The following is a 10,534-nucleotide window of genomic DNA, read 5'->3' as shown; positions in this document are numbered from 1 at the left end:
GCAGCTTTACATCGTTCGCAGACTTAGCTAATATCTTCTTGAATCACTTTCAGTTGCCTGTCCGCTATGATGCCGGAACTGAACTTCTGGCTACCTTTCGTCAGGATAAGGCAACCCACATTTCTGATCACATACAGGAATGGAGACGGAGAAAAAGGCTCATTAAAGCTGAAATCCCTCCGGAGTACCGTCTAGAGTGGTTTTTGAAGTCTTTGCAACCTGAGATCTCCAAGGATGTCTCCATGTCTGGGGTCTATTCTGAGGAGCAAGCCATTTTCAGGGCCCAGCAATTAGAACTGATCTACTCTCAGTCTGGGATCCTCCAAAAGTACTTGCCAGATGCTCCTGGATCTAAGGTTGATTTAGCTAAGCCAAAGCCAGGTCCGCATGCGGATGGTATCGTGGGGTCTGTAGACTCGACTACAGTGAACTTGTTGAATCAATTGCAGCAGTTGTCATTACAAACTGCTCCTAACAACCAAGTCACAATGTCTAATCCTCCTGCTTCCCAAAATTCTTCCATTAACGCCGTCCAATCCGATAACCCCAAAGGAAATCAAAATTCCAATGGGAAAAAGAAAGGACGTGGTAAAAAGAAGAACTCGAATGGGAAGCCCGATGCAAATAAATCCGGCAACAACGCTGGTGGTGGTAAGGGTGAGTCGAGAAAGAAAGTCAAGTTTCCTTGCAAGTTATGCAGTGGAGACCATCTAACTCATCTTTGCCCTAAAATCGAAGACGCTCAGCGCTTGTTAGCACAGCAAGGGACTTCTAGTTCGCAAGCTGTGTTGACTAACCCGTTTCCCCAAGGGCAGCAACTTCTTGCTGGCGCAAATTCGAATCCTGGTACCTCCTCAGGGGGCAACCAGGAAGGGAAAAAAGCATCAAATGTTTTTATGATGGGTTCAAACGTTAACGTGACTACTCGGTCACGTGATTATGGTGAAGCCGAAACATCTAAGGATAAAACGGTTCCCGGAAGTAATGACCTTCATATTGAGCGACCTCCTGTTGAGACTGTACCTAGGATACCGAAAGGTTCCGCCAAACGCGCGACAATTAACCCCAATGCTAGAGCTGCTCAAAATTACTCCATTGTGGAGGATTTGGCTCAAAGCCCATGTGCTATGTCCGCTTTGGAAGTTCTCCAGTCGTGTCCGTCTCAGAGAAGTGCTTTACTCTCCGCCATTGGAGCAGTCGATCCAGCTAACTCTCTAGTGCTCTCTTTTGACATGTCAAGTGTCAAAAAGAGACTCCCTCATCATATGGCTTTTCAGGTAAAGTCAACATACCGGAAAATCAATATTTTTCGCACCGTTATAGATGAAGGAGCTTCCACATGCGTCATGTCCATGTCATGTTGGAAGGCTATTGGTTCACCTTCGGCTGTTCCTTCACCAACCGTCTTAACTGCATTTGATGGCCATTCTCACAAGCCGCATGGGATTATCCCGGCCTTTCCTATATGTGTTGGAGGGAAGGTCGTTAATATCGAAGTTGAAGTCGTAGATGCTAACCTAGACTACAATCTCCTATTAGGAAGGAACTGGGTGTACGAGATGGAAGCCGTTGTTTCGACTCTGTTTCGTGTCATTTGCTTTCCTCATGAGGGGAAAATCGTTAAGGTTGATCAATTGGACTATGCTCCAATCGATCCTCAAGCAAACTCCGACTCTACTGTTCCTTTGGTGGATAACCCTCGCCCGCCGACTGAGAATTTAGGAGTAGGGATGTATTCCTCATTGATGGGTACGTTTGATCTTCCCTCTCCTTTTGCAAGAATTAATGCTATTTCATCATCCAAGGAATCTTCTCGAGAGGAGTTCTTCCGAACTCATCATTTTTCCGACCCTTGGACCTTGCCTTCACCTACGACCACATTAGTTGAAGGGAAAGTTAATGGAATGGCATTTCCTATATCTGCAGCTGAGCTTAGATATCAGGCCATTGTAGACTCTGCAGATAACCATTCTACTCCCTTTTCCGAAGAGGAGCTAGATGGTCATGTGGCCCCCGCTTGGAGCTTTGATTCTAACTCTGCCTTGGACTGCTTAGATTCGGTTCTACCTTCTGAAGAAGCAATCCTCGAAATTATGATGGGTATAGATCGACCTTGGGAAGACTTACACCATCGCTCATATTTTCTTCCTCCATTGCAGGAAGTAGAATCTAGATTCTCCGAGCTCGTCGGTAGTGATGTCTGTACGGTATCGAACCCTTTGGCTCCAACACACACACGTGCTGAAGGTAATATGTCGGTAATCTCAAAAACGATACCTATAAACATCTCTAAGAATCCTAACATCATCGAGAATATCTTCATCGGAAGTGAGTGTTCCCCTGAAGAAATTCAAATTTACACCGACCTATTCAAGGAATATCGTGATGTATTTGCTTGGTCTTATGAGGAAATGCCCGGCATTGATCCTTCTATAGTCCAACATGAGATCAAGACGTACGAAAACGCAAAACCAATTCGTCAAAGGCTTCGGCCGGTTAACCCTAGGAAAGCAGCAGCTATCAAAGCTGAGGTTGAGAAGCTGCTAAGGGCGAGTTTTATATACCCTGTTCCTCTTACGGATTGGGTTTCGAATCCAGTCCCTGTAGACAAAAAGCAAGGAACAATCCGCGTATGCATCGATTTTAGGGACTTAAACAAGGCTTGTCCAAAAGACAATTACCCCACGCCATTTATTGATCAAATTATTGACGAGTGTGCGGGTAATGCGATTTTCTCCTTTATGGATGGTTTCTCAGGTTATAATCAAATCTTTATTCGTCCTGAGGATCAGCATAAGACTGCCTTCATATGTCCCTGGGGTACCTTTGCATATCGAAAGATGCCCTTCGGTCTTAAAAATGCTGGAGCCACCTTTCAGCGGGCCATGTCTTACGCTTTCCACGACATCAAACATATCATCGAGGCATACTTAGATGATCTCGCTGCTCGTTCTCGAAAGAGAACTGATCATCCTAGTCATCTTCGATTAGTCTTTGAGCGATGTCGTTTTTACAAAATCCGGTTGAATCCTAATAAGTGCGTTTTCGCGGTTACATCAGGTCGGTTGTTAGGGTTTATAGTTTCCAATGAAGGGATTCGGGTTGATCCCTTCAAGGTTGAGGCAATAGTTCAGTTGCCTCCCCCGTCTTCAATTCGTCAACTTCAAAGTCTTCAAGGGAAGGCCAATTTCTTAAGAAGGTTTATAGCAAACTATGCCGAGATCACTAAAGGGTTCATGCGTTTGCTACGGAAAGGAGTTCCATTCCTGTGGGACGACTTTGCACAGCGGTCGTTTGATGCTTTGAAAAAGGCATTAGTCTCTGCCCCGCTTTTGAGTCCACCGGATTACGGTAGAGACTTCCTTTTATATCTCGCTGCAGCAGAATCTACCATTGGTATGGTTCTAGTTCAGGAAGACGATGCTCTTGTCGAGCACGTGATTTATTATTTGAGCCGAGGCTTGCTAGGCCCTGAACTCCGCTATTCTCCAGTTGAGAAGTTAGCCTTGGCAGCAGTCCATGCCGTCCAGAGGCTCCGTCATTACATTTTGCTACGCAAAACTTTTGTCTTAGCGGCGGTCAATCCATTCCAATTTGTCCTCAGTAGGTGAGTGATTGGGGGCAAATATAATAGATGGATAGTCATTTTACAAGAATTCGACCTCGAGTTCTTGTCCGCCAAGTCTAAGAAATCTATGGTCTTCGCGGAGCTAATTTCTGAGCTTCCTTGTGGAGAGGATGTTGTTTATGAGGAAAGTTTACCCGACGAACATATATTCCTCATCTCTTCACAAGACCCTTGGTATGGAGATATCATTGTTTATCTCCAGACTTCGAAGTTTCCCTCTACTTCCTCCAAGGATGAACGTCGCAAGTTACGTCACCTGGCTAAAAACTATGTTATCATTGGTGACACTTTATACCGTCGAGGGGTTGATTCAATTCTTCGACGTTGTTTAACCTTAGAGGAAGCAGAGTCTGTTCTTAATGATTGCCACAATGGAGCTTGTGGTGGTCATCTATCCGGGCTTGCTACAGCCCAGCGCATCTTACGTGCCGGCTACTTTTGGCCTTCACTCTTTAAGGACTGTGTGGAAGCGGTTAAACGCTGTCACCCGTGTCAAATTTTTACTCGCAAGATGCGCGCGCATCCAGCTCCCCTTTTTCCCGTTGTCACCGTCGGTCCCTTTACTAAGTGGGGTATTGATTTTACGACTTGTAATCCGCCTTCAGCGGCAAATCACAAGTACATTATCGTGGCTGTAGACTACTTCACGAAGTGGGCTGAAGCCATGCCTACTTATAAGAACGACAGTGACACGGCAGCTTTGTTTCTTTTCAATCAAGTTATCTCAAGATTCGGTATCCCAAGAGAGATTGTCACTGACCATGGCAGTCATTTCCAAAATCAGCTAATGTCCGAATTGGCTGTGAAGTGACGACGCGACATGAACATTGTACGAAGGCAGAAGATGGAATGAAGAAGGATTTGCATGTGCTAAAGAAGCAACTCAAGGAAGAACATGAAGTTGCACAAACAGACGAATGAGTTGCAGTAGGATCAGGAACAATAGTGGGTGCAACGTGCGCTCACGGATGAAACTGTGCCCGTTTAAGTTAAAGATCCATCCCAGCAGCTGATACACAACAAAAATGGTGGGCTGTGTTGTTGATCGCATGCAAGGGATTCAACAGCATGCATGTCATTATGTGCATGCATGCAATCCAACCCATTCATCACACTAACCAAGGCAAAGACAAGAAGCAAGTCCAACTGAATCTGAACATGTACTTCAGCAAGTTGATGCACATGACTACTAGCACACACTTGAAGATCAACACAGACATTGTGTATCAGTGTGTTGTCGGTTCAGCTGCACCCAAGAAGACCATGTGCATGTTAGCAGACAAGTTGGATGAGGGGGCCGAACCAATGCACCGGTTGCAATGGAGGCAAGAGTTTGCTTCAGCAAGATGCCACCATGAGGTGCATGCACACCATCATGGATGACCAAGCTTAGCATCATCTCACCACTTTCACCATCACAAGAATGTTAAAGATTTGGTCTCATGCAGCAAAGCAAGTGTCAGTGATGTCTTGCATGGCTTTCTCAAGCCATATTGTCTCACATGAGTACATGTCCATTGTAATGTTGAGTAATGTCCAGTGTAAGTCAAGTCTCAAGAGTTGGATGTAACATCATAGAGTAGGTGAGGAGTCATGAGGGTAGTTGAATTGTCACAAAGTGGAATGTCAAGGGTCACCCCACCCTTTGCTATAAATAGTCCCTCTTAACTCATTGGATAGGCTTTTGGTCAACCAAGCTTCTACTAAGAATATCTTGAAGAAGACTTGGACAGTATTGTAACACGCCTTGGCTTCTCCACTACACGGAGCTAGTACATCTCTTTGGAGGAGCAGGCGGATGTGGCTATAACGTTCCACTGTTGGGGCTAGCAGGTTTACATGGTGTATTGTATGATTGTGACTTACACTTCTTTAATAATAAGAGCCAACACATTTTCATGCAGATGTTGTTATTGTAGTTGGACTGTTCCAGTTGCCTTAATGATATATGTTGTTTAACTTATGTACTTGTATATGAACTGATTTGTATGCAATTATATGAATCTTGTTGTTAATGTGTTGCATATGTTGTTAATGCTGTCATCGTCTATGTTGACTGCTTTGTCGGACATCAAACAAACCTTTCTCATGGACCTTGCTATATCAATCGTCACACTTGTCTCAGACTGATCCATAAGTATTATTCATGTTATATTACCTTGTTGTTGTGACTACCGCATCCGAGTGGACTACTTCGCTAGAAGATGTGCATGTCCTTTGTGTGGTGTGTTCCTAGCCAAGTTGGGACTGATCCCTTTCAACCTGAAACTCACCTTCACCTTCCTCTCCCTTCGAAGTGTTGGAACCTCTCGTACACGTTCCTTGACTCTTTGCATCAGTCACACCCTTGCTACTGACAAAGTTATCTTACTTGCCTTTGTACGACATCGCGGTCAAGGCATTACCTTATGACCCACTGCTCGGACTCCTACACCAAATGGTATGAGGTCTAACTGGGACTTCTTACTGGGGAGTTCCCCTTGACATGTTGGCGGGTCTAACACCATCAACAGAACACACAACACAATAGGACATGCGCAGATTCCGGTAGAACATTCCACACGGATATGACAGTCACAACACACAAGGGAATATAACACGTATAACACTCAGTGGATTAGTCTACGCGAGTACAACGATTGTTATAGCAAGTTCCATGTGAAAGGTTTGTCTGATGTCCAGGAGAGTAGTCTACACGGGTGAGACAATGTTAACAGCATATACAACACATTTTCATTAACATATGTGTATTACAACAAGTGAATTAGTTCAAGTGTTAAACATAGGTTCAAGCAACATGCATTACAAGTTTTACAGATTAGTCTTACAATAGATGCAATACATGTGTGAAAATGTGTTGGCCTATTAGCAGGCTTCTAAATTAAGCGAAAGTTTCAAGACACATCGTTACACCATTCATCACTAACCCTATGTGAGGGGCGTTGGAGCCACTACTTCATCATCAAAGAAAATATAACAAACTCCATTGGCTATGTGGGAGTTGAGGTGAAAATTCCTTTCATGTACAAATGAGGAGGTATTTATAGCCAAGGGTGAAACTAACCCTTGTGGTTGTTCGACTACCTTAATGATTATTTGACTTCCATGACTTTTCAACTTTGCATGACTATTTTTACAACAAGTGGGTCTCTTGGACTTCCACGTTACATTACATTGATTGAAAACATACCCCATAGTAGAGATGTGGGCGACATGACTTTACATGATAGTGCTGATACATTCGTGCTGCTACTAGAGTGCATGTCGAGCTGCAGTGCTTCTGGGTGATGGATGTCTTTGTGGTGTGTCACAGCTTCACCTCCGCATGGAAAGGTGTGTGGAGTCTTTGATGGTCATTAGTTCGCTTGATGTTGCTTTGACACATTGCTCCTTGCTTGTATGTTGGAAGGCTTAACAGGTTCGTCTATTCATGAAAGGTGCATGTTCGTCACTTCATCCATCCATGAGCACATCTTGCATGTTTGCTCGTTTGTCTGTCCGTGAACATATCTTTGCATGATCATCCATTCGCGAGAAAATCTCTTTGTATGCATCATTCGTTCGTCCATTGGTGAACCTGTATTTCTGCATGTGCTCCCTTCGTTCATCCCATTTATCGTTGCACCATGTTTTTTAGTGTACATGTGCTTGCAGTCACTCATGACGAGACGACATCAAATCCAAAAACCTCCTAGTCTACCATGACACATGATCATTTCGGATGCAGGTGACCGAGAGAGGTAGCAAGGTTGCCAGGCGGGATGATGGCTCTGGGCACTGCCGATGAAAACTGCGCAAGAGTTAGTGGGTGATGAAGATGGGCAATCCAAGTCGGTAGTGATTGTCCGTAAGGTCTGGCTCAGCTGAAAGGCAAAACTGCGCAAATTTTGGGAGGGACAGTCCGGGCTGCAGGAAGGCAAGGTAGATAGAAGTTGCACATTTTCCGGAATGAGCAGGCAGCAAGGGCTTGAAGGAAAAATTTGCGCAATTTTCTGGGGGAACATGCCGAGCTACATGGAGGATCAGCGGGCAGAAATTGCATAGTTCTTTGGAGGAACTGGCCAGGAACCTGGCAGCCAAAACTGCGCAATTTCCAGAGGGAACTGGCAGTTGGCTGTTGGGTCATTGGCAGCAAAAACTGCGTAATTCCCAAGGGGAACAAGCAGTTAGCTGCTGGGAGCTTGGCGGCAGAAACTATGCAGTTCCTAGAGGGAACTGGCAGTTTGCTGCTAGGATTTGTTAGAGAGGGAAACTACACTGAAGCTGGGAGGCTGGCTTGCTGATCATCTCTACGTAATTTATGAGCTGAGTGGACTGCTAGGTAGCAAAATAACTGCTCATGAAAACTACGCAATTTCATGGATGAGAAGCCAGTTGACTGTCGAGAGGACTGATTGGGAAAACTGTGCAATTTTCTGAGGGAGACAGGGATGGGAACTTGGTGTCTCTCTGGCCTGTCTACACAATTTCCTCAGTCAGTAGAGTGGGCAAGATCAATAACCTCTGCACAATTTTTGAGGGGAGTCAGTCCCGAGGTGGCTGTCAGGTCCAACTCTCCGAGTGGCCAGCATGAAGGTTGAGTGAAATGCTTGCGAGCAGCGTAGTTTGAAAAGACTTTCTTAGTGCTTTTGCCCTGTTCTTGGTGACAGTTTATCGAGTCAATGGCAAGGTGATGGTTTGGCTATCAGAGGGGAGCTTGGTCGTCAGAGCTTCAGCAAAACGACTAAGTGTGTGAACAAGTGAAAGATGCAAATGTGATCTTACAAACACACACCCTCATGACTTGACGACAAGACAACTCAAATCAACCAAACACACATGTTCAACATGACTTACTGACGGTGCAAGCGATAAGTGCGACACTCGTGATTGATCGTTGATCGACCATAATGACGCTTGAATGAGAATGAATGTGACTTCGTGTGTGAGTGTGAAAATGTTTTCATAGCGAACATAACATGTACACATGAAGTGAAGACCTTGAGCATGACTAGAACATGGTCGCAAGAAAGACATTGACATCACATGCAAAATATTGGGTGGAATGAACAAGCAAGTTGGTTGCGAAGGCTCACACGAGCTCACGGAGTGAACTCGAGTGTATGCAACCATCAAATGAAACTCTCAAGGGAGGCTCTGAATTTGGGTGCAGGCCAAAATTTTGGAGGGTGGTTGTAGCCGCTACAACACACTTACATTGTAAAAACATCACACCGTATCACACATAAACTTTTCTTTTATATGAGAGGAGGAGATAATACAATTTAGACAACTTGTTTTTCTACTTTCTCATGGAAAATGTAAGGAAATGTTTACTTTTCTCATGTATATATATATATATATATATAATATGAATGACAATGTTTGAAGTGTCTTGGTGCAACTTCTCACTTGATATATAACTTGTATTATCAAAGGTAAATGTTATACTTCTTATTATTTAACTAAGAGGTAAAAATTTTAATTTCCTTTCCTTAATAACTTGGAATATTAAGGTTTACTTGTATTTCTTTTTCCTTGATACTTGAGGTGATTTAGATGATGATATGTAACATTTCACCCTTGATAATATTAGAATCATTATCATTTTTCCATCATAAGTTCTCAACTACACAACAATACTATGGGGTTTTCTTCTACATTGTTATGTCATAAGTCTTAACATTATACATATATTCCGTCCTTTGGCCTTGGCTAATCTACATGTGGGATAGACTTTTCGACTTTCAAATATGATTCCATGTGATAGATCTGTCCTTTGCATCATGAATATTTGATTATGTTTATTAATTAAGTCATATTTCTTATTATGTATGGAACTCTCTAGAATGAGCCATGTTCCATCCAACCCATCCCCTCACATTTGCAATTAGCCATAGGTATGGTCTCATATTCTCCATACATATATGAGAAGTATGATACAATGGTAGAGAATATTGGGGTTAAGGTTGAGTAACCAATTGAGGGGAATAGGCTAGGTAAATTGGTCATTTTTCATCGCGCTCAAGGAAGAACCCTTGGTCTGATACGGCAAGCTCTCTGTAATAGAGAATTGATACTGATGCCTTGTGAATTTCATTTTCTTTGTCCATCATCTGTACCATTGGCACCAATCAACGAAGGTACCAATTTCTTGTCTCTTCTTTCAGATTTTCCTTAATGTCATTTTCTCCTGAGTTTCCATATCCCCTAATTAATATAGTCCTTTTTCCAGGACCAGTCAAAGAAGATTAGAGATGTGGTTGCACAAACTCAAGCGATGGATTTCCTTAATAACCTTACAAGACTTCTTGACAAGGGTTTTTCTGGGACCCTCAGTGCCTGCAGTAAGACACAATTTCTCCTCGGTTTTTGTAGGGCTTATATATATGTGTATGTGTGTGTGTGTGTGTGTTTTAAAAGTTGAGACTTCGATATTTATCCTTACCCCTTCTCCCTTATTATGTTTGTATGAAGGAATATTTTGGAGCTAAGAATGAGGGAACTCGCTTACTTCAGGTCCATTCTTCACTCTATATCAGCCCCTCTGTTGGATTTGTTGCATTTTTTCCCTATTACTATACTGATTGTGGTCTACCTTCTACCCACAGTCACATTCTACCCATTTTTAATTTTCATTTGGTTATGGGGTTTCTAAGTGAAGGTATCCCCTATAGACTCATAATTAGCTAATGGGTCGTGTTCTCTTTGTTGGCTATGTTCTTTTTTTTATTTACCTAAGTGCCACATTTCTTCTATTTCCCATTTTCATTATAGCGTTATCTCTTCCAGGTTCCCTTCGAGGCATCACCTAAGAGAAAGGGTTCACCCTAGAACAATCATTTTTTCTTCTTCTATTCAGTTAACCCCTGAGGAAAAATTCCCTAAAGGGGTTTTTTATTATAATGTACAACTAGGGTCTTCCTT

The sequence above is a fragment of the Pinus tabuliformis genome, chromosome X, assembly GCF_031772625.1.
Source record: "Pinus tabuliformis cultivar Carrire ecotype Pingquan chromosome X, CPIR1, whole genome shotgun sequence".
Taxonomy (NCBI): domain Eukaryota; kingdom Viridiplantae; phylum Streptophyta; class Pinopsida; order Pinales; family Pinaceae; genus Pinus; species Pinus tabuliformis.
Note: the sequence above shows the minus strand (reverse complement) of the source record.